The sequence below is a fragment of the Macaca thibetana genome, chromosome 5 (genome assembly GCF_024542745.1).
Source record: "Macaca thibetana thibetana isolate TM-01 chromosome 5, ASM2454274v1, whole genome shotgun sequence".
NCBI lineage: Eukaryota > Metazoa > Chordata > Mammalia > Primates > Cercopithecidae > Macaca > Macaca thibetana.
This window is the reverse complement of record NC_065582.1, coordinates 37,237,840-37,262,798: the sequence shown is the minus strand read 5'-3', so window position 1 is coordinate 37,262,798 and position 24,959 is coordinate 37,237,840. Positions and strand designations below refer to the sequence as shown.

At 39.4% G+C, this 24,959-nt stretch overlaps 1 protein-coding gene and 1 pseudogene across 1 annotated transcript in view; both read right to left on the bottom strand.

Moving 5' to 3' along the window:
* Positions 1-24,959, bottom strand: part of LOC126954972 (peptidyl-prolyl cis-trans isomerase FKBP1A) — a 1,061,339-nt gene that overhangs the window by 545,820 nt on the left and 490,560 nt on the right. The window lies entirely within an intron of this gene.
* On the bottom strand, positions 5,030-12,357 carry LOC126954383 (40S ribosomal protein S3a-like; annotated as a pseudogene).

The following is a 24,959-nucleotide window of genomic DNA, read 5'->3' as shown; positions in this document are numbered from 1 at the left end:
TAATGCTCATAATACCATCATATACTGAGGCTATTTCTCTTCCTTTGCCATCTTTATTGTCATCCATATTGTATTAACTTTCATTGTCAAACCCATTACCTGATGACTCACAAATAATCTGCAGATCCTCCGGAGTCACATCCACACTGATTATTTACCGAATATTCCCAGCACAATTCTGTTTAGCTCTCCTTGTTAGAGTGGAGTCTTAAGGCCATACCCAGCTCTAACGAAGGCTGAGAAGGCCCCGAGTATTGTTGCCCAAAGTGAAGTTTGAGTTCTGTTAATAAGGGAAGCAGGAAAAATAGTTATAGGGTAGAAAATTACCAGTGTCTGACACACCCTTAAAGATGTTTTTATTAAACAAAAGGACCATCTACCCCAGAGATGAAATGCCACTTTCTAAACCCCAGAAGTAACTGCCATTGGTTTTTCTTTTAAATGGCAATTTCCCCCCCCAATGCTTTGCATACAAATATCAGTAATATGTTGAGTCTCCTTTTTGGCTTCTTATAGTTTAAAAATTCTAGGAATTTAATTTCAGGAGCATTCTTTAATGTATGAGTTTGTGGTCTCCATATAGTTGGCTTTGAGTACTGTACATCATCATTGCAAAACATGTTTTGGTGTGGGGGTGTGTGTGTGTGTGTGTGTGGGTGGGTGTGTGTTGGAGATGGAGTCTCACTCTGTCACCCAGGCTGGAGTGCAGTGGCGCGATCTCAGCTCACTGCAACCTTCACCTCTCGAGTTCAAGCGATTCTCCTGCCTCAACCTCCCGAGTAGCTGAGACTACAGGCACGTGCCACCATGCCTGGCTATTTTTGTATTTTTAGTAGAGATGAGGCTTTACCATGTTGGCCAGGCTAGTCTCGAATTCCTGACAGGTGATCCGCCTGCCTTGGCCCCCCAAAGTGCTGGGATTACAGGCATGAGCCACTGCGCCTGGCCAAAACATGTTTTATTAGTGGTATTTTAAGCTCTTTTTTAGGCCCATATATAAGAATGATCATTCATTTCCTTTTAAAACCAAAACTAAACATTATGTTTATTGATTTTAAAACAATCTGAAACCTACAGAAAAGTTGGAAGTCCACTACAAATCCCTCTTTTATATTGAGCCATTTGGGAGTCAGTTGCCCATGTGATGCCCTATATGTGGGACATTCTCCAGCAGAAACAGTACAACAGTTAAAATTTATTTTTTAGGCTGGGAATAGTGGCTCTTGCCTCTAATCCCAGCACTTTGGGAGACCAAGGTGGAGGACCATTTGATGCAAGGAGTTCAAGACCAGCCTTGCCAATATGACAAAACCCCATCCCTACTAAAAATACAAAAATTAGCCGGGCGTGGTGGTAAACACCTGTAATCCCAGCTACTCAGGAAGCTGAGGCAGGAGAATCGCTTGAACCTGGGAGGCAGAGGTTGCAGTGAGCCTAGATCACACCATTTCACTATAACCTGGGAGACATAGCTAGAGTCTGTCTCAAAAAAGAAAAAAAAAAGAAACAGAAACAAAGTAAAAATTGATTTTGTAATCCATTTAAATTGATTTAAATTTTAGTCCATTTTTAATTATCAATTGACCTTTATAATCAATAATATCTAATCCTGAAATCCCATCATGTGATCAATTATCCCGGTAAAATTCTTTATAGCAAAAATAATGGATCCACTTTAGAATATGTGTTGCATTTAATTGTCACATGTCTTTGGTGCCCTTTCTCTGAAACATTTCCTCAGCTTTTCTTTTATTTCCATGACCTCAGTACTTGTGAAGATTACAGCTAGTTATTATGGAACATCACGCAGTTTCAACGTGTTTGGTTTTAGCAGGAACATCACCAAACCGATGATATTCATCACTTTACGTTCTTACTGCATCTCATCAGCTGACGCTCAATTTTAATTCATTCTGTTACTCATGACGTTCACTTTAATCACTTGATTAAAATGGTATCTGCCAGGCTTCTCCACAATGAAGTTACTATTTTGTCCATATGGAATTAATAAGTATTTTGTGTGGAGATGAATCTAGATAAATATTCAATTCATCATCAAACTTCCATTTTATTGTTTTATTTCTATTAGGCTCATGGTTTCCTATTTTGTTAAATGGATTATAACCTGTTACTATTATTATTTATTTATTTTGATGCTTAAATTGCTCCCATATTTGGCTAATGGGAGTCCCTTTAAATTGGTGTCTGTGTCATTTCGTCCCATCATTCCTTGATTATTTACTTTTTTTCTTGCATAAAAAAAGTGTTCTGGCTCATCTTATACCTTTCCTGACCCAGTATTGGAATCACTTATTTCTCCAAGGGGTAAAGTTGCTAAATAAAATACAGGATAGTCAGTTAAATTTGAATTTCAGGTAAATATATATTGCAGATATGTCCCATGCAATAATATCTTCTTTGCTATTTACTGTATTTTCATTTGCCAAATCTGGCACCCTGCCAAGGAGCCCTGATTCCTTTAAGTGGTGAATGGTATTTAGACGCCACAATCTGGCCAGGAGTGATGGCTCACGCCTGTAATTCCAACACTTTGGGAGGCCAAGACAGATGGATTGCTTAAGCCCAGGAGTTCGAGACCAGCCTGAACAACATGGCAAAACCCTGTCTCTACAAAAAAAATACAGCGATCAGCTGGGCATGGTGGCATGTGCCTACAGTCCCAGCTACTCAGAAGACTGAGGTTGGTAGAACACCTAAGCCCAGAAGACGGAAGCTGCAGTAAGCCATGATTGTGCCACTGCACTCCAGTCTAGGTGATGGGAGTGAGACTCTATCACAAAAAAAAAAAAAAGAAAACAACAACCACCAGAGCAGGTCTGCTGATTCCAGTTTTGTTTCACAGTTCTTAGGCTGTCTCGGTAGACAGTGCTAGGGAACACATACACACTCACATACACATTTACCTCTGTACATGTCAACATTGACATTGATGTCATATGGATACAGAAACATTGCATTCCATGAGTTCACACCGATATTCTAATTCTAATTCAATACCTCAGGGATTATTCCAACTTTCTCCCTTTCCATATTTATGACTCCTTTCAAAGTGAGAAACTGGACTCCCATGAACCTTAATATATTTATTTGTTTGATCCATCCCCTGGTATGTTAACCAAACTTGCATTGCTGCCACTGCTCCCTCCCCAGTGTCGCTTCCTCCTCAGTCTGTGCCCTGACCCTTGTGCCAGGCCATCCCCACATGTAGACACCCCCTTCCCTCAACTTGTGCTCTGGTAGCTCACCCAGGCCACCCCACGGTATGGATGCCCTCTTCACCTTGCTTGGGATCTGGTACCCTGGGTCAGGTCACCCTACTGCATGGATCTCTCCGCCCCCTGCTCAGGCTCTGCCACCGTACAGCAGTCTATCCTCCACTCATAAACCCTCCTTGTCCCGCTATGGAACTTACACCACCAAGATCCTTCCCCAGTGGGATATCCCTCAATTTCAGTGTGTTTTTATTTAGCAGGAACATCACTAAAGTGATGCCATGCACACCCTCCTTATCTCGCTGTAAGCACAAAAGTCTTATATAAGTTACACTTAAGTTTGAACTATTATATTACTCTTATTGCTAATAATACTAACTGAGGTTTTCGGTGTAAAAGAAAGTTTGGCAGAGGCAACTGGAAAAATAGTTATCCAATGATATTTTTATTCATTTAAATTGAGTTGATACTAACCAATATTTATTGACTAATAATAAAACCTCAAGAGAAGTCAAAATATTAAATGTAAACTCTTGGCTGTAAACCTGTGTTTCCGCTTCCTCCTAAAACCCCCTAAGATAACAGTAAAGGAATGGAAATGATACAAAAAAAAATACAAAGAGAACAGAAGAGGTGATGGCAGCGGAAAAGAATTGTCAGGAAATTCTAGAAGATAGAAAGTACTTGGACAAGGAATGACTGACTTAGAGAAAAAGAAGCTAAAGCCTGTGCTCCTGCACCAGTGTGTGCATTCCTGTTTCTTCCCCTTATAAAGGTATCAGTCATCTTGGATTAGCCCCATCCCATGGCCTCATTTTAACTTAGTCACCTCTTTACAGACCTTATCACTATATACATTTACATTTTGAACTACTAGGGGTTAGCACTTCAACATATTGATTTTAGGAGAATTCAATTCAGCACCTAATACCCACCTATTACATTCATTCATTTGCTTAGATTTGTCTCCTTCCATGTTCCAACCTGTGCTAGGCACTGAGGATTGAAATTGAGAATCAGATGAGATAATGACATTTTGAAAACTAACTTAAAATACAAAAAAAAAAAAAAAATCGCACACATTAAAGTATAGCCCACCTACATAATGCTTTGCTTGCAGGAAATCATTAAATTGAATGAAGTGAAATGACGAAAATGAAAGCTTTCTAAAAGGGGAAAAAATGGGAAGCATGGACAAAGTTATAGAATAGCAACTATTATTTTTAAGCACCTGATAGGTGCCAGGCACTGACTATAAAACTTACGTAAATGGTCTCATTTAATCCTTAGTATGACCCTGCTGGGTAGCTGGCTACCAAAATCATTTTACTGGTAAGAAACCTATTACTAAGAGACTGTAACATCCCAGAGGTTATACAGCCTTGTGGCTTGAATTTGGATCTACTTAATGCCAAAGGAACTCATGTTCCTTTTACTACTCTCTACTGTGAATCACAAACATAGAGAACTATGGTTAGGCTCTATTTCTTTGCATTATTTTTTGTTAAATATTACGTATGTTCAAAAAACCGTTATTCATGTGTATGGAGAATAATAATAAAATGAACACCTGTGTACTCACCAGCTGGCTTGAGAAAGAGAATATTGCCAGTACCTTAGCAGTCCCTGCATACATCTCTCTAGCCCCATTCTCTTCCCTTTTTTCCCAGAAGTAACCATTATTCTAGTTTTGTGCTTACCCACCTGTGATACACACACACACACACACATTTTCATTTTCCATGGTTTTTTTTCACAAATAAGACTTTTTATTTGCCATTTTAAATGTCTGAGCATTAAACGGATTCTTGGACTGGTGGTTCATATCCATCAGCTCATTCAACTTTAGCACCTGTCTCTTCTCCAGTAGCTTTTCCAGAACTGCTACCTTTGCCATGAAGCTCCATGAGATTTCCCAATTCAAACTTGGTCTTCTTCAGCATTTTTACTTTTCTAATGAAGACATCATTGAAAGAATAAATAGATTGGTAAGCCTTATCTATGTCTTTTCCAATGCTGTCTGGAATCAGTTTATTGACCACTTCTTTCAAGTCATTTGTCTGTACCTCTCGGGTCATGATTTCCATCATCTTCTTCCAGATTTGGTGGTGCTGAATGTAAGAGGTCTTCCGGATCTGATTGTTAAGTTTTCTAGTAAAAGCAACACAGAATAGACAAAGCAAGTAACCATCAGTAGTCTTGACATCAACATGAGCTTCAATCATGTCTGCCATTTTTTGACCACATAACACATTCTGCCACAGGTAAGATCCAAGCCATGGAAGTTAGGTAGTTTTTTCCCTGAACACCTTTAGTAATCAGCTTGAAGTTTCTAAATGCAACTTCATAATTTTGCAGATCATCAAGACTCACTTCAAACACACGACCCTTGAGGCCATCTGATGCAATTTTGTTTCCTTCAGTCCTGGTGACTAGTGTCTCCCCAATATTTCTTATATTGAATATAGCAGGTGCTTTCACATCATACCAGTCTTTCTTAGAAAATAGATCAACTAGGCTGGGCACGGTGGCTCACGCCTGCAATCCCAGCACTTTGGGAGGCCAAGGTGGGTGGATCACAAAGTCAAGAGATCGAGACCATCCAGGCCAACATGGTGAAACCCCATCTCTACTACAAATACAAAAAGTAGCTGGGCATGGTGGCGCTTGCCTGTAGTCCCAGCTACCCAGGAGGCTGAGGCAGGAGAATCGCTTGAATCCAAGGGGTGGATGTTGCAGTGAGCCAAGATCACGCCACTGCACTCCAGCCTGGTGACAGAGCAAGACTCCATCTCAAAAATTAAAAAAAAGAAGAAAATAGATCAACCACTTTCTTCTTGGTTCCCCTTTTGCTGCCTTTTGTGAGGCACTTGTTCTTGCTGCTCAGAGAGCCAAAAGGCATTTTGCATGTTTTCAAAATCTAAATGATTCATGTGTTATTCTGGGACTCACTTGTTTCCTACTCAATATTAGGTTCCTAACTTATTCAGGCTGATACACGTAACCATCATTATATCCCCAGGGCCTCTGATGGTCTAGTACCACCAACCTAGTCTCCAGAATTCTGTTATTCCCATTTACTCTGGGACATTTCTTACCATCAATCTTAATCTAGAGGACAAGCAGTTCTGAGCTTCTCAGAATATATTAGCATATTGTTTATCACTTTAGTAAGGGAGTGTCCTCTAGGACCTCCCAAGAAACATTGTTGGCTGGTGGGTTCTCTGGTATTACATAGTAAATGCATTCTTGGCCAGGTGCGGTGGCTCACGCCTGTAATCCCAGCACTTTGGGAGGCTGAGGTGGGCAGATCGCTTGAGCCCAGAAGCTCAAGACCAGCCTGAGCAACATGGAAAAACACCATTTCTACAGAAAATACAAAACTTAGCTGGGCATGGTAGTGCATGCCTGTAGTTCCAACTACTCAGAGGGCTGAGGTGGGAGGATCACTTGAGCCCAGGAAATTGAGTCTGCAGAGAACTGAGATTGTGCCACTGCACTCCAGCCTGGATGACAGAGTGAAACCCTGTCTCAAAAAAAAAAAAAAAAATGCATCCTTACTTCTAATCTCTTTGAACTTGCTGACCTCTTCTTCATCTCTCTTCTAAGAGGTTCCAGCATCTCCATCTTGTCATTATTTTCAAGTTTCAAGGAGCTATTTCTGCAATGTATTAGGTACAGTTCTAGGCATTCTACCAGAAGAGTGAGTCCCGTGTCACTGAATAATACACCTGTATTAACAAACTGTCCCCTATTCAGTCTTATATTCTGCCCTCCCTGATTTGGCACCTTTAAGATTCATTTCCAGGCAAGTTCTCCCACTTCCTGCTAGTACATATTTGCCAGGTTTTGCAGTGCTTTTGGTGAATAACCTCTTTCTTCAAATAACAGTATTTCCTTGCTTGACTCATAATAAGATTTCTCACTATTGGTCTAGAAGCAATGAAGAGAGGTAGGGACGGATCTTAGAAACAAGCATCGTCCTGCAAGGCATTTGCCCTTGCTACGTGAGACCTTGGCATAGTCTACGAGCAATAGAAGTCTGATTTCTCCTAGCAAGGAGAAAGGTTCCAGAGTATTCTCACTCTGAGTTTTAAGAGGAATCTGGGGTTTTAAGGTCCTCGAGCCCATCCACCCAAATATCTCCATCGGAACTCTCAAGGTCCCTCTCCTTCTTTTTCAGGTCCCTTACTTTAGCATTAGAAATTTGGGGGCTGGGCACAGTGGCTCACACCTGTAATCCCAACACTTTAGGAGGCTGAGGTGGGTGGACTGCTTGAGCCAGGAGTTGGAGACTAGCTTGGCAACATGGTGAAACCTCGTCTCTATGAAAAAAAAAAAAAAAATTAGCTGAGCATGGTGGTGCATGCCTATAGTCCCAGTTACCTGGAGGCCTAAGGTGAGAGTAGATAGATCACTTGAGCCCAGGAGGTTGAGGCTGCAGTGAGGCGTGTTCGCACCATTGCACTCCAGCCTAGATGGCAAAGTTAGACCAAGAAAGAGAGAAAGGAAGAAAGAAAGAAAGAAAGAAAGAAAGAAAGAAAGAAAGAAAGAAAGAAAGAAAGAAGAAAGAAAGAAAGAAAGAAAGAAAGAAAGAAAGGAAGAGAGAGAGAGAGAGAAAAGAAAGAAAGAAAGAAAGGAAGGAAGGAAGGAAGGAAGGAAGGAAGGAAGGAAGGAAGGAAGGAAGGAAGGAAGGAAGGAAGGAAGGGAGGGAAAGAAAGTTAGCTGGTTGGTGGACTGTGAAGCCAGCCTCCTTTTTAGCTCTGTTGCATTTAAAATCAAACTTGGGGTCTTATTCTTCAGCTCATTATACCCTCTGTCTACAGATGAGGCTCCCTTTAAGTGATGCCATGAAAGATTTCTGGCTTTTAACCCATGCTCTAAGTCAATGATTACCTCACCTGAGCCTGCTATTTCCTTCCTTTGTGGCTTCTCTAGTAGTTAACAACAACCAACCAGCTCCACAGTTGTCATAATTATCATTGTCCCTGTATCTTTCAGTTCAAGAGCTACTCTATCAGCCAGTGCATTCCCTCCCCTCCCCCCCACACCTACACACTACCCCAGTTAATCACAGGCAAGACTCGTAGTAATAGTGATGCTATAGCACTCCAGAGATCATCACTGCCCCACTTACTAACAATGATGGGGTTTCTGTTGACCTGCTCTCTGTTGGCCAGCAAGTGATCCAATGCTAGAATCTCATTCTGAGGGTCTCCTGCCTTGGGCCACTGCTCTGATTTACTGACTTAGGCTAGGTTCCTCCAAAACTAAGGGTTTGAGTACAAGTGGTAAGTTTGAAGTGTAAAATGTACCAGGAAGAACTAGTAGAGAAGTGGAGACATGAGCCAGCAAAGGAAAGAGGCCAGCAGAATATTTAATTGCCAGGTTACCCACTGAGAACAATTGGGGCTCAATCCCACCAAAAACCTCTGGGAGATGTGGAATACACACCAAAATTTTCCCATCCAGGGGGTGCAGGAAAGTTGGGGTATTTGTCTTTCAACTCCCATTTGCCCTTGAGTAAGAGCTGTTCCCCCAGCATGGACCTGCCCCATAGACAGAGAGAAGCTTTTGGGCCACAGGCAGAAAGTCACAGGTGCTTTCAATAACACTGGCTTTTACTAGATAGTCCCAAGGGATCTGGGGGATGTGGGCAGGGCACGGATGGCTGTCAGCTATACATGTTCCAATGACTTCCTGTCTAAAATAGCTTTGTCACCCTTCTTTATCATTACCCTTCCTCTTCAGCTGCTTTCTTTTACTTCTACCTGACATTCTATTCTATTTCTATTTCTTTTGTCTTTCTTTCTCTCTCTCTCTCTTTTTTTTTTTTTTTTTTTTTTTTTTTGGAGGCAGGGTCTGGCTCTGTTGCCCAGGCTGGAGGCTGGAGTGCAGTGCAGTGGTGTGATCTTGGCTCACTGCAACCTCTGCTTCCTGAGCTCAAGCTATCTTCCCACCTCAGCCTCCTGAGTAGCTGGAACCACAGGGGCACACCACCATGCCTAGCTAATTTTTTGTATTTTTGGTAGAGTCAAGGTTTCACTATGTTGCCCAGGCTGGTCTCAAACTCCTGACCTCAAGTGATCCACCTGCCTTGGCCTCCCAAAGTGCTGGGATAATAGGCATGAGCCACCGTGCCTAGCCACTATTTATATTTATTTTCTTATCTGTCTCTCCACTCCCACTAGAATATAGGCCAGGGACTTCATCTGATTTATTCACCACTATATACATCCTTATACCCAGAACAGTGCCTAAGACATAGTATGGACACAAAAAAATTCAGAATGAATGAGTGAATGAAAAAAAAGTGATATTTGCAATATAGTTTGAAAACAGCCTCTGCGACTAGGAAGTTAGGAAGGAGAAGGAAATTATTAGGGTTTGAGAAGAGAGGTTAATTGAGTGGAGCCATAAGAAGCGAGTATGAATTTGCCAAGGGAATCAAACATGAAAAAGTTGTTCCTTTCAAAAACTTTTTGGTTTCAATTGACTAAGAAGAAAACAGCTAATGCATTGAGAAGAAATAACAGAATTATAAAAATCAATCCTCTTTTAAAAAACAAACAAACAAACAATGGAATAATCAGTTTAGCCAAGGATTACCAATGGACGCTAAAACTGTTAGGAAAAAGTTAATGCCAAACAAGATATTCAATTGTGGTTAAAGTACAGCACACAGATTGCTTGCTAATTGCTAAGGAAAAAATACACCTTCATAGAAGAGAGATCTAGCAATCACCACCTTAAACACACGATCAAATTTAGCATCACACAGTGAAACAGCCTATTTACCTCCTCGTGTGATACAATATGAAGGACCCAGCATGATCTAGGAAGTATTCTTGCCAAAAATAAATCAAGCCTTCAGGCCTAACTTCCAAAACATGGAGGTGTAAGTTAAACATCATCACAAGGAAATAATTGGACCAATCATTTTTGTCTGGATTTTTTCACTTAGCATAATTATTTTGAGTTGGTTTTTTTCCCTCCTGTATCAACGGGGTGTTTGTTTGTTTTTCATTTCTGAGTTCCATTGTGTGGGTATACCCCAATTTGTTTATCTGTTCACCTGTTGATGGATATTCGAGTTGTTTCCAGTTTGGGGATATTACAAATAAAGCTACTAGGAACATTTGTGGACTCAAGTTTCTTTCGACTTTTGCTTTCGTTTCTCTTGAGTGAAAAACCTAAGGGTTGAATGGCTGCATAAGTATTCATAGACAGTTACATCTGGCAGGTATGTGTGTAATTTTTAAAGAAATGGTTCAACTGTTTTTCAAAGTATCATTTTACATGCGCACCAGCAGTACATGAGAAATCCACATTCTCATCAATGCTTAGTTTGGTCAGTCTTTTTACTATTATCCATTCTATCAGGTGTGTGATGGTATCTCCCTGTGGTTTTAATTTGCATTTTAATTTTATGAAGCCCAACTGATTGATTTTCTTTCTTTTATAGTCCAAGCTTTTTGTGTTATATTTAAGAAATCTTTGCCAAACCCATAGTCACTAAGATTTTTCCTTCTGTTTTCTTCTAGAAATTTTACAGGTTTTTTTTGTTTGTTTGTTTGTTTTGAGACAGTCTTGCTGTGTCGCCCATGCTGAAGTGCTGTGGCATGATGTCGGCTCACTGCAACCTCCACCTCCCAAGTTCAAGGGATTCTCCTGCCTCAGCCTCATGAGTAGCTGGGATTACAGACACAAGCCACCATGCCCAGCTAATTTTTTGTATTTTTAGCTTTTGCATGTAGGCCCTATGATCAAATTTAAGTTACTTTTTGTATATGATGTGAGGTGAAAGTCAATATTTATTATTATTTTTATTTAGAGTATACGCTTATTCTAAATCAGGTGCGAAGTGCTGAGATTGAATATACAGAAGATACCAGTGAGAAGGTAGACACTGGTAGGAAAAGGACTTGGTGACTGACTACAGTCTACATTTTCCAGGACAGTCCCGATTTTTAATTTTCTGTCCTATTTTCCTCCCAACTTCTATTATTAAATAGTTCAAACATACAGAGAAGTTGAACTAGTCCTACTATGTAGAAAACCCATATTCCTAGTATATAGATTCAACAGTTGTTAAAGTGTTTCCATATTGCTTTATTTAGATATTTTTCAGAACCATTTAAACATAAATTATATAAACTGTGACACTTTACCCCTAAATGCTTCAAAATGCAACCTTAGGCTAGGCTCCTACATAAAAAGTAATACAATTTTTATATCCAAGGAAATTAACGATGATTCCTTATTGTCACTTTGTATTCAATCCTATTCAAATTTTCCCTAGTAGTGTCAACAGTGTTTTCAAACCAGCATTCAATCAAGTTGCACCCACTGCATTTGCTTTTTTTCTTTTATTTCTTTAGTCCTTTAATCTGGAACATTCCTCCACCTTTTGAAAAAAGAAGCATCTTATAGACTGTAGCATATACAGTACATATTGCATAATTCCATATATATAACATTTTGGAAAATGCAAATTAATCTATAGTGACAGACAGCAGATCAATGGTTATCTGGAAAAGAGGCAGAGTGGGGAAAGGAAGGAAAAGTGGATTGCTCTGAGGAAATTTTTGGGGTGATATGTGCATTATTTGATTGTGATGATGGTTCCACAGTTCTATACATACATCGAAACTACTAAGTTGTACATTTTTAATATGTGCAATTTACTGTATATCAATTATAATTCAATACTCTAAAAAGCTGGAGGGGACAGAATGCACTTGCTTCTAAATTTCTGATATCCTACTTCCACTTACAGCACTTTACAAGGGATTTGAAGAGGCATCTATCTTAAACAATAGCAATAATACACTTTAAGTTTTAAACTACATTTTATGAAAGTGCCTGAAAACAATTTCGGAAAACATTTAAAAATGCATTTTCATTTAAAATCAAAAGAAAAAAATTTCAGTGGCTGCGCATTAATTGCCTGCTGAATTAAAGAGGGAGCTCACAGAAGGGTCTAAACCTTTCTTTTCTGCCTTTTCTCCCATTACTACCTTATGTACATCCCATCCCAGATTGTACCGCTGATGCCCTTGTCCATGTTCTTTCTGCTTAAGAGGCCCTCTTTCCACATGGGCCTCCTTCTCCCGTCAGCCATCTCCGATAGGTAGAAATCCTACTCATCCCGTAAAGCTTCTTCTGGAAGCTTTGCTGATTACTCTCACCCTAACCAGCTGTGTGTTCATTCCCACAGGCACCTCTACCCATGGTTCATCCCGCCCCCGGTGTTCTTTCCAGGACTGGGGCCAGGGGGAGGCAAGTGAGGCACTTATCTGAGTTGCAAATGTTAAGGGAATGCCAAATAACTCAGTAACCCAGTATTTTCAAATCAGTATCTAATCAAGAGTCACTCATTGCATTTAGTTGTCTCTTTAGACCCTTTTTATCTAGAACATTCCCCCACCTTTATCAAATGTATCTTGCAGAACGGTACCATATTTAGTACATATTGAATAACTCCATTTTCTAATTGTATATAATATTTTAAATAAATATTTTAACAAATCAAGATAATGCAAAAAATTGATGTTAAACAAAATATCAGAATTTAAAATAAAGACAGGATCAGCATTACTGATTCTTTCTGAGCCTTGGGCTCCAACATGGCTCCAGCCAGCACCGGCTCCTTTACAAACTGCTGGGATACAAGATCTCACTCATCTTGTATGCCCTGCCACACCTGTCCTAGGGCCTGGCAAGTCACAGGCACCCATTCGTCTGACAACAATTTTCTGCTCCTTCCATGTATTACTTCCCTCATTAAAAGAAACAAATAAAACAGCAGCAGTGATTAAGTCATCTAAGTTTAGATTCATGAAGGAAAAAATATATAACAGGTTTGTATTCAAAGAAAATAAGAATTATCTCTAAGACAAAGTATTTCAGCTATATCCTACAAGTGAAGATAGTCCACAAGGGGAAAAAAAGCTATTATTCTAAATATTTTTCCTTTTAAAATACTCTTTTTTATTGCCAATAATAATCAGCCTGAATAACTGAAATCATCACACCTCCTTCTTATCTTTGGTATAGACATTTTTTTGGTTATAAACAGATGCACAATTCTTGATATAAAATTTAATATACTACATATAGCCCCATTTCCAGATTTTCTTATCTTTCAGTTATAGATTTCTTTCTTGCAGCAGGGATGAAAAGAATTGTCTGTTTGTGGGCGTTCACATTCTTTGGGATTTAATAACCATTTTGACAGTCCTTTTTTGTTGGCCTAAGACTTTAAAATAAAATCTAGGGAAAGATTCAATGACAAATATGGTATCTCAGTATCACCATTGTGTTCCTGCATTAATCAGAGATTTAATTATTTAATTCATTTCTTCGAGTATCATGATATCATCCTGTGTAGTCTATTTTCTAATCTGGCTAAAACCGGTTTGGTTCTCATGACTCTGTAATACACGGATAGTACAGAAAACCTCAGTGCTTAAAGGGGAAACAAAACTAAAATAACTTACTGATTTGCTGTATATTTTCATGTTCTTAGAACTATTGTTTCTAATGTTATATGTACAATTAAACTGCTTTGTTTGGTAATATATTCAATTTTTAGCATTATCTAGTCTTATCAGGAGATAAACACAGCAGAATTCAAATGGCTTGAGTACTCTCTGTGTAAAAGGATAAATTCTTGCTCCTTAAATTAGGGTAAATTATGCCCCACATTCACTGGAAACTTAAAACTGCCATTAACTATCATGGAGATCCATCAATTTAGTTCCATCTTAAGAGTGAACAATAATGAACAAGGATAAGAGACATAAAACATGAAATGGTTTTAAATGAAACAAAACTGATTAGAACCTAGGACTAGATTCCTCCATTTGTTAATCCAGTGAAATCTACCATATATAAGAGTATCTTGCCTATCTTCAGGGGGAAAACCAGCCAAAGACTTGGAGGATGTCTTATGTGTTTTTTCATCAATATTATTGGTGATTCATAAATTGTCTTTTGAAAGTTTAACTATAATTTTAGACTTTATTGCTGACAATAGGCAGAAATGAATTCATGTATGTTAGTTATTTGCTAGGAAGGAAGATCTCATGATTCTTTAGGTTAAAAAACAAAAACGAAACAACACAGCTAGAGACCACCTTTTGGGGGACAATTGCCTTTCTCTTGCTTCATCAAGTTTTGTAGCAAGAATTAGAATAGGGCCAGGTGCCGTAACTCAATGTCGAATCCCAACACTTTGGAAGGCTGAGGCAAGAGGGTCACTTGAGGCCAGGAGTTCAAGACCAGCCTGGGCAACATAGCAAGGCCCTGTCTCCAAAAAATAAATAAATAAATAAATAAAACTAACTGGGCATGGTGACATGCAGCTGTGTTCCCAGCTACTTGGGAGGCTGAGGTGGGAGGATGGTTTGAGCCCAGGAGTTCAAGCCTGCAGGGAGTCATGATTATGCTACTATACTCCAGCCTGGGTGACACAGAAAGGCACTGTCTCTTAAAAAAAAAAAAAAAAATTAGAGCAGGATCTGCATTGTAAACTAAACCAGGAGGACTCATTCCTGTTACACGAAGGAGCTGGAACTGGTTAGTCTGGAAAATGGTAAATCGGTTATGGGATTATGGGTAACATTGATCTCCTCATAGATGATGTAAGCAAGTGATTTCCTCAGGGAACGAAGAGAAGAGTTCCAACAGACCAGGAGCAGTGCTTATTGCCTTAGAAAATTCATTGTTGCTGGACACTGAATATTGGACAATTTCAAAGCTTAGATCAAGAACCGTAATCTTGTTTGTCTTGTCTACTCAGCACCCATCACCATGTATGGCACATAGTAGGTGTTTAATACAGATGACAAAGTTTTTAAAGTCTATAATCATGAAGATATGTGGAGGAAACAACAGCATATAGCTGAGTGAAAGAAGCCAGTTTGCAATAGATACATATGATTGGAACTACATACATTCTGCAAAAGGCAAAACTACAGAGATCAATGATCTCTGTAGCGGGCGGAAAAGAAGAATAAATCAGTGGAGAGCAGGGCAGGGGATTTTTAGGGCAATGAAACAATTCTGTATAATATGTAGTATTAGATACATGTCATTATATATTTGTCAAAACCCATAAAATGTACAATACCAAAATTGAAACCTAATGAGGTTCAAATTTGAGTCCTAAACTATGGACTTTAGTTAATAATAATGTATCAATATTGGCTCATCAGTTATAAATAACACATGTACTGCACTAGTGCAAGATATTAATAATAAGGGCAGTTGTGGTAGGAGAAGAAGGTATATGGGAACTCCCCGTACTTTCCTGCTCATTTTTCTGTAAACCTAAAGCTGCTCTAAAAAGTAAAGCCTATTAATTTTTTTTTAAAAAGTCAACGAAGCTTTACTGTGACCCTGACTTTTTTTTTTTTTTTTTTTTTTTTTGAGACGGAGTCTGGCTCTGTCGCCCTGGCTGGAGTGCAGTGGCGGGATCTTGGCTCCCTGCAAGCTCCGCCTCCCGGATTTTACGCCATTCTCCTGCCTCAGCCTCTGGAGTAGCTGGGACTACAGGCGCCCGCCACCACGCTCTGCTAATTTTTTACATTTTTAATAGAGATGGGGTTTCACTGTGTTAGCCAGGATGGTCTCGATCTCCTGACCTCGTGATCCATCTGCCTTGGCCTCCCAAAGGGCTGAGATTACAGGCGTGAGCCACCGCGCCCAGCCTTGTGCCCCTGACTTTCATTCCAGGATGACATAAAAGGGGCTATCAGAAACTGGTTGAATAAATGATTGTGATATCCAAGGTAATATTCATTAGCATCTATTTTCTTTTTTGTTTTGTTTTGTTTTGAGACAGAATCTCGCTGTGTCACCCAGGCTGGAGTGCAATGGTGCCATCTCGGCTCAATGCAACCTCCGCCTCTCGGGTTCAAGCGATTTTCCTGCCTCAGCCTCCCAAGTAGCTGGGATTACAGGCGCGTGCCACGCCGGCTAATTGTTTGTATTTTCAGTAGAGACGGGGTTTCACCGTATTAGCCAGTGTGGTCTCGATCTCCTGACCTCCTGATCTGCCCACCTCAGCTTTCCAAAGTGCTGGGATTACAGGCGTGAGGCACCGCGCCTGGCCCTCATTAGCATCTATTTTCTTTTGAGTAAATAACTATTGAATGCCAACTACAGGACTGCTAGCCAAAGTATGGTATAGAAAGAAAATAAACTGCTCCTTATCTGAGAACTTCAGATTGTTCTCAGATTTATTTACTGGTTTTCTCAAACAAATAAAAGAGCTGTTTTATTCTCTTGACCACAAGATTCTTCAAGATGGAAAATATGTACTGCCAAAGAAGAAAGAAACACTTTAGGGAGTGTGACTAGTAGGAATTTAAGCAAAAGTGATTGGGTCAAAAACAAAGGCTCAAAACTAAATGTACGAAGGCAGGGAAAGCACCTCGATAAAAGTGAAGGTGCATATAAATGAATATCAGAATTAGGATCTCTTAAAACAGTCAGAAAGTTTATGTATGTATGATTTTGTAAGTCATCTGTGACACACTATAATCACCTGGAATTGGACAGAGGATGGAACAAAATCAACCCCTTTGCCTGCTTGCCTTGGACCCACCTCCAACATACACATGCACACACACATGCATGGACACACATGTGCACACACAAACACACACAAACTGTATTGTTTTTAAGGATCTCTAAGTTATAGACAGTTCAACGCAGCCACCGGAGGAAACTGGCATAGGAAAAGGAGATGTCCCATCTGGTGTTTAAAATGAAACAAAACAAAACACAGGTGTATACAATTAAGACATCTTTCTCATCATGAAAAAGGCACAGGTAGTTCTGCCTCTGTTTCCACACCCACTCCTTTGGCTGACCTTTTGTAACTTCCATTATTCTTCACATCTGGCCGGGTGTATAATTTAAGCTGGTTTTATCTCCACACCAATTGCAATACATCAAGTGGTAAAGAAGGTGACAAAATGAAAGCAATACAATTTTCCCTAAATCCCACCCCACACAAAGACAGGCCAAACTTGAATTGAGGTGTTTTGTTTTTGTTTTTGTTTTTGTTTTTGACAGAGTCTCATTCTGTCACTCAGGCTGGAGTACAGTGTTGCGATCTCGGCTCACTGCAATCTCCACCTCCCAGGTTCAAGCAATCCTCCCACCTCAGCCTCTGAGTAGCTGAGACTACAGATGTGCACCACCATGCCTGGCTAATTTTTTGTATTTTTAGTAGAGATGGGGTTTAGCCGTGTTGGCCAGGCTAGTCTTGAACTCCTGGCCTCAAGTGATCCACCCTCCTTGGCCTCCCAAAGTCTTGGGATTACAGGTGTGAGCCACCATGCCCAGCCAATTAAAAAAAAAAAAATTTTTTTTAAGAGATGAGGTCTTGCTGTGTTGGCCAGGCTGGTCCCAAACTCCTGGCCTCAGGTGATCCTCCTACCTTGACCTCCCAAAGTGCTGGTACTATTGGTGTGAACCAACACACCCAGCCCTCAAGATAGATTAAAACAAAACAAAACAAAACAACAGCAACAACAACAAAAAAACCCACAAAAACCAACAACCCACACACAGTCCCCAAGATTCCAAGCATTGGGAAAAGCTTCTTAAAGAGTTGAATTATAACAGATTCAGGGCATTTTTTGAATATCCCTAATGAGGAAGTAATATAGAGTTAATGCTTTATAATTGAAGGCTCAGTTCTACTACTTACCAGCCAGGAAAGTCACACAGAGTGTCTGAACCTCATTGTCCACATCTCTAATACAAGGGTTGTAATAACACTTATCCTTTACAACAGACAGTTGTTATAACAAAGATAAAATGAGATCAATGAAAGCAAAAGTATCTCTCTATCATTGTCATCATTGTGATCATTATTCCTTCTCTCCCTGGAAAAATACAGATTCCCCAAGAGATACCCAGGAAAGTGCCTACATATTTTTAGGGTATAATTCAACCCTTGGTGAAACCTTGAAAAACTGGAAATATGTAGGTTTGCTTTCAATTTCAGCAGATTGTTATCACCAAAGCTGCAGCATTCCGACATGCTGGTTATGCACTGCACAGCTCCAGGGGACACCATTCATGTGATTCAGGACCCATAGCTGAAAACTAAGGTTTAGTAGGTGAAGATTTCAGATCCTACCTTCTGTAATAAACGCGTAAATGGTTAAGCAAACCAGAGAGCTAGCTATCCAAACAATTGGCACGTGGCCCTCATATTTTCAAATAAATTTGAGAAGTGTAAAAAATTCAGTGAACAAAAAGGATCTCTATTCTGAAGATGTAGCTAAGCCTTTTTTATTATTCATTTATTTATTTATTTACTTTTTCATTAAAAAGCTAAGCCTTTTTTATTATTCATTAATATTTATTATAAATAAATATTATTTATTTAGCCGTGGCCCAGGCTAGAGTGCAGTGGCGCAATCTTGGCTCACTGCAAACCCTGCCTCCCAGGTTCAAGCAATTCTTGTGCCTCAGCCTCCTGAGTAGCTAGGATTACAGACGCCCACCACCATGCCCAGTTAATGTTTGTATTTTTAGTGGAGACGAGGTTTCACCATGTTGGTCAGGCTGGTTTCAAACTCCTGACCTCAGGTGATCCACCCGCCTCAGTCTCCCAAAGTGCTGGGATTACAAGCGTGAGCCACCACGCCCAGCCAACTGAGCCTTTTTTTTTTTAAGTGATAAAAGATATATACAAATACTACAACTAAAAAGAGACAACAAAAAGTGGAGGAATTTTAGCTAAAAAAAAAAAAAAAAAAAAAAAAATCCCACTTATTTGGAAAGGTATCCAATCTTATTTTACTACAAAGAAAGTGCTAAAAATACATTAAGTCCTACCTCCAATTCTGATATCAGCCACAACAGAAATGTCTCCTAAAATGCAAATTTTAAATAGTGTCCTAAGAGAAAACAACACAAAGTTTCTTCCTCATGCAAATGAATTTTGCCCTCAAAAAGAGGAGACTGTGATACCAGAGCCTCACCTACTTGAGGGCAGGAAACTTTGACCCTAGACAAATTTGGACATTTTCCAGAAGTTTTCGCTCCTAAAGTATATGCAGTTCCAACCAACAACTCAAAGGAGTTTTTTTTTAACTTAAAAGTTATCCCAATCTTTGTCTGAAAGAGTAAACACATTAAAATAACATGAACATTCTAGAGCGAAATAAAGTAGGGAGCTAGCTCTACCAGGCACTAAAACATATCATAAAGCAAGCTTGTCTAACCCATGGTCTGAGGGCCGCGTGTGGCTCAGGATGGCTTTGAATGCAGCCCAGCACAAATGTGTAAACTTTCTTAAAACATTATGAGGCTTTTTTTGCCATTTTTTTTCTTTAGCTCATCAGTTATCGTTAGTATATTTTATGTGTGGCCCAAGACAATTCTTCCAGTGTGGCCCAAGGAAGCCAAAAGATTGGACACCACCTGTATATAAAGCAATACTAATTAAAACTTGGTGGCACTGGTATGTGAATTGAGTTGACAAAGCTCTCCGTGAAACATAATAACCTATAGTTAAATTCTAGTATGTATAAAATACAGTTAAAAATTGTATCACAAATCAATTCACTCCACATTACTCTCACTCCACATTACTCTCCTTTATTTACTTCCCCTTACTTATTTCTATCATAAATTATCTTACTTATTTGCTTGTTTATTATCCGCCTTCTGTTTTAGAATGAAGGAAACATTTAGGATAAAAACTCGTATGTACACTAAGAATATAGCAAGGGAACAATAAGCATTTGAGAAAAGATTAAAAGAAAATACATAGGTTTACAACATTGGGGTGATGGGGATGGATTGTGTCTTAATTTCCTTCATATTTTTTTTATTATCCACATTTCCTGTAATGTGTTTATATTGCTTGGTGATTAAGACACAGATAGAAAAAGATCATATGTTTTTCAGAATCCACTAAACTTCCTGGCATTTTAATAAAGAATTTCAGTCTTAATTTTCAGAAATTGTAGCAACAGGTTTTGCCAACAACTACCCTCACAAAAATCTCTTGGTTAAAAAAGAAGGCGGAAAAAACAGAATAAAGCAAAAAAGAACTGAAAAGGAACATCAGGATGGTGGTTCATTAGAGTGCTCCTAATCACTAAGGATAACACTTGCATTGGATCATTCGTTAAAGCTGCTGATTCACAAAATATAACTGTGGTGGGTTTCTATACATAAACATCAGCGCACATCAAGACCTATCAAAGATCAGCTACAATAATAAAAGTTCTTAGAATTATCTGGCCCAGGCCATGTGCGGTGGCTCACGCCTGTAATCCCAGCACTTTGGGAGGCTGAGGCGGGCAGACCACGAGATCAGGAGATCGAGACCACCCTGGCAAACACGGTGAAACCCTGTCTCTACTAAAAATTTAAAAAAAAAAAATTAGCTGGGCGTGGTGGCGGGCACCTGTAGTCCCAGCTACTAGGGAGGCTGAGGCAGGAGAATGGCATGAACCCGGGAGGCGGAGTTTGCGGTGAGCTGAGATCATGCCACTACACTCTAGTCTGGGCGACAGAGCAAGACTCCGTCTCAAAAAAAAAAAAAAAAAGAATTATCTGGCCCAATGCCACAGCCAAGTGCATGATGAACAGAGTCTGCAGCCCAGTAGTTAATTGAGAATAAAAGGCCTAGGGTCTATATGTTCTGCAATTTTTATAATTTCAGTGGTATTCACTTTTTCTTTTTTCATGTAACACTCCATGCTATGGTTTGAATGTTTGTGTCTCTCAAAAATTTATGTTGAATCTGAATCCCTAGTGTAGCACTATTAAGCGATGAGATCTTCGAAAAGTGATTAGGTCATGAGGGCTCTACCCTCATGGATGGAATGCATGCCTATGTAAGAGGTCTTGTGGGAGTAAATTCATCTCTACTCATTCTTCTACCATGTGAAGACACAGCATTCATCTGCTCCTGAGGACACAGCAAGGCGGCGCCGTCTTGGAGGCAGAAAACAAGTGCTTACCAGACACTGAATCTGCCAGCACCTTGATCTGGGACTTCTCAGCCTCCAGAACTGTGAGAAATAAATTTCTACTATTTGTACATTACCCAGTCTAAGGTACTTTGTTATAGCATCAAGAATGAACTAAGACACTCCACAAAAGTTTTCCCAGCCTAAGGTTCTCACATCTGTTTCTTCAACTCCATGGTGATCTACTTCCTGGAAATCACATTTCTCTCTTTCCAGGCCCTCTCCTAACCTTGTCATACACATGGACCTTGGGCCTCTCAGAGATCCCCAAATCACCTCTGGTTTATCTGAGTTTCATATGTTTTTCAACTACCTAGTCTCACCTTGATGGATAACATCATTTACTTTTTCTATAAACAGTTACTGAGTGCCTATGTATGGTAGATTCTAGCCATTAACAAGGGATGCCTCTTTTCTTAGAGCCTGTAGTTTGCTAGAAGAACCAAGCAGAACCAAGTGAACAAACAAAGTAAGTATAAATTTTGGCAAGTTGTAGGAAGGAAACAAATAGGATTGCCTGTGAGGATGATTAGGGAAGGTCCTCTGAAAAGGTAAGATGAGATCTGAAGTATGAGGAGGGACAGCCTGGGGCAGGAAAAAGCACAGCTTATTTGAAGGCTTATATAGCTGGAGTATCATAAGCAAGGAGCTAAGTGGCACAAAAAAAGATGAGTGTGGTTGGAAGATGCCAGATCAAGCGTGGCCTTATAGGTCCTGGTAAGGAGGTTGGCTTTTATTTAAAGTGCAATTTGAAGCAATGAAAAAGCTTTAATCTGAAAAACAACATGTATAATTTACTTTTAGTTTTGTTTTACTCTTTTCCTTTACTTATCAGTTCTCAAAATAAATGAGTGGGTTCCTAAGGATTATTTTTGTATAAACTTTATAATGAGTTTGTCAATATCCATAAAATAACTGGGTGAGATTTTGATTGGAATTGTATGGAATCTATAGATTAAGTTGGGAAAAGCTGACACCTTGACAATATTGCATATTCCTATCTATGAATATTGAATATCTCTCTCTCTCCATTTAGTTGTATCCTTGATATCTTTTCACAGAGTTTTTTAGTTTTCCTTATCCTGCAACCTTGCTTTAATCACTAAAAAAGTCCAACTTTGCAGTAATCACTAATGAGTTTCTTTTTTAATGATTCTTTGGGGTTTTCTACACAGGCAGTCATTTAATATCCTTCAGAGTTTTTTTTAGTACATCATTATTAACTCATGAATTTAAACATTTTGATCTGGTTCAATCTCTTATAATTACTATTTTATCAATACTTAAATTATCCTTTCTTGGGCCAGTGGGATTCTCTTTAAGTGGCCTCCTGAGTCCTTTTGACATGACCTCAGTAGCCTTGAATTGCTTCACTGCTAACTGGTATGACAAGATATTCAAGGCTAGTCTTTCACATTTCTTGCCCCAGACCTGTAGTCAGCTTATTCTCCAAGTTGCCCTAATTTCTTTTATTGGAAAATTGTAGTTAGAAGTCACAATTCTGGATGTTATTCTAAAATAATCCTTGCTTTTATGTGAAGAATGGGATAAAAGAAAGCTGAGTGGAATCGGAGAAACTGGTTAGGAGGCAGTGTGTGTTACCCCCAGTGAAGAGACAATGGCAATCTGGACTGTGTTACTGGCAAAGGAATTGGAGCGAAATGGGTGAATTTGAAATATATATTCGTGTCACGGCCAATGAACTTGCTATTGGGTTAGATGTGGGGAAATAAAAGAAGAGAAAAACTTGAGGACAACTTTCAAGTTATTGGGGGAAGACAGACGGAGCATATCATCAGAATAATGACTCTTCTGGGATAGACATGAAGTGGAATATTAAATCCCTATTTCAAAATCCTAGTGGCTTAATTTTATTGTAAATATATTGTACAAATACTGTTTCAAAAAATCCCACATACTTTGTAACTGTTTATATTACTTTGTCTTCTCTTGCAGTCCTTGTTGACTAAATCTGCAATTTAGCAGTTGCAAGCAATATGTTCATGCAGTCTAATGGTCTGCCTTTTTCCATGTAGACAATTTAAAATATTGCTTTAAAGAGTACTCAATATACAACAAAAATATTTGACATACAATAATTTATTTAATTATTTGGGGGTATTTCAGTTGCTTCCAATTTTTAATTACTGTATTTTAGTTAAGACTCAGTTATAAGCAACAAGTGATTTAAGTTACTTTAACTTGAAAAAGGTGATTTATTGTAAAGATAGAAGGGTATGCCATGGGGTCAAAGAATAGGAAAGTAGTTGGGCATCTGGAAGGAGACAGAAATGGGTCGGCCTTTTCTTTGTTTCTTACCTGTTTCTCTTGGTAAATCTGTTTTGTTCTTCTTTCCTTTACCCTAATTACCTCTTTGTAGGGGAGTAGTTACCTCATAGCCTGAGATTATTTTATCACCCTGACCACACACAAAGACTAACCTGCAATTCTCTGGTCTAGTTCCACATTCTAGCTTGTGTTAGACTGATTTCTGGTTGAACTGTAGATCAGGAGGTGGGATTACCCCAGACAAACATGGCTGCTAGGGACTCACCCTCTCGAATGGGAGTGGGAGGAGTTCTAGGGAAGAGAGGATGGCTCATGGGCTGGGCTGACCCCTAAAAGATGTCTCTGTATTTTGAATAATGTTACTATAAACAAATTTGCAGAAGTTACTTTTTTTCTTTGTACATTCATCGAGGCAAAATTACGGGGTCTCAGAATTGGAACAGTTTCATGACTTACTCCCTATGCCAGCCGGGCTGTGTTGATGACATGAGAGGAAATAAGGAAGTTGGGAAATACTGGTCTGGCAACTCTCAGGAAACTCTTCCTTATCTCCATGATTCACCTTTTAAATCACTGCCTCTTCCACTCTCAGTAAGTACCAGAATGAATATACGCTCTTCACTTTTGTTTTTTTTGTTTTGTTTTGTTTTGTTTGGTTCCCTCAGTAATGTTTGTTGAACAGAAGAAATTAGAGGGCAATCCAATCCGATGCTCATGTAGTAGCATCACATCATTAAGGGAATTACGAAGTCACAAATTAATTTATTCTCACAAATAAATAACCCATACCCTCTAATTTTCTTATTGGTCCCATTGTTCAACTCTTGTAAGCACTTTTCTGGTCTTTGCCATCCTCTTTCTAATTTCTCCCCTCAGACTGAGGATCTGAAAACATCCCCTTCAGAGTACAATACTAAGAAATGCTCATCAGCATGAACTATTAATTTCTCTGAGTAAATGATAACTTTCAAGGATATTGATCACCTAAGTACTTTACATTTTTTTCACAAAAGTTTTTCCACAATTTTTCCACATGGTTCATTTTCAGTCAGGTCCAGAATTTTAACCTACCCTGGGATTCCGTAGCTCATGAATTTGGGAATTGGACAGGAGTCGGTACAAGATCACAGGAATTGGGAGGAAGAGTAGAGAGAAGCAAGTCCAAGGATTTCCCAGGTCAACGCTGTCCAGGATGACATGGGTTGGTAGACCCTGAAAGAGGCCACATGAAGGCAGATAGGAAGTGAGATGTCAGCCAGTTGAAAAGATGGGAGGCATCCAACTAAACTAGAGGAAATGGCAAAGTATGGCCTCTGAGCAGGATAAGTAGCTACTGAAACAAAGGGTCCTGACTGGGCAAGGAGGCAAAAGCAGGCATGGGGTCCAGGTGTCCAAATGGGAGTCAAAGGGGTAAATAAAC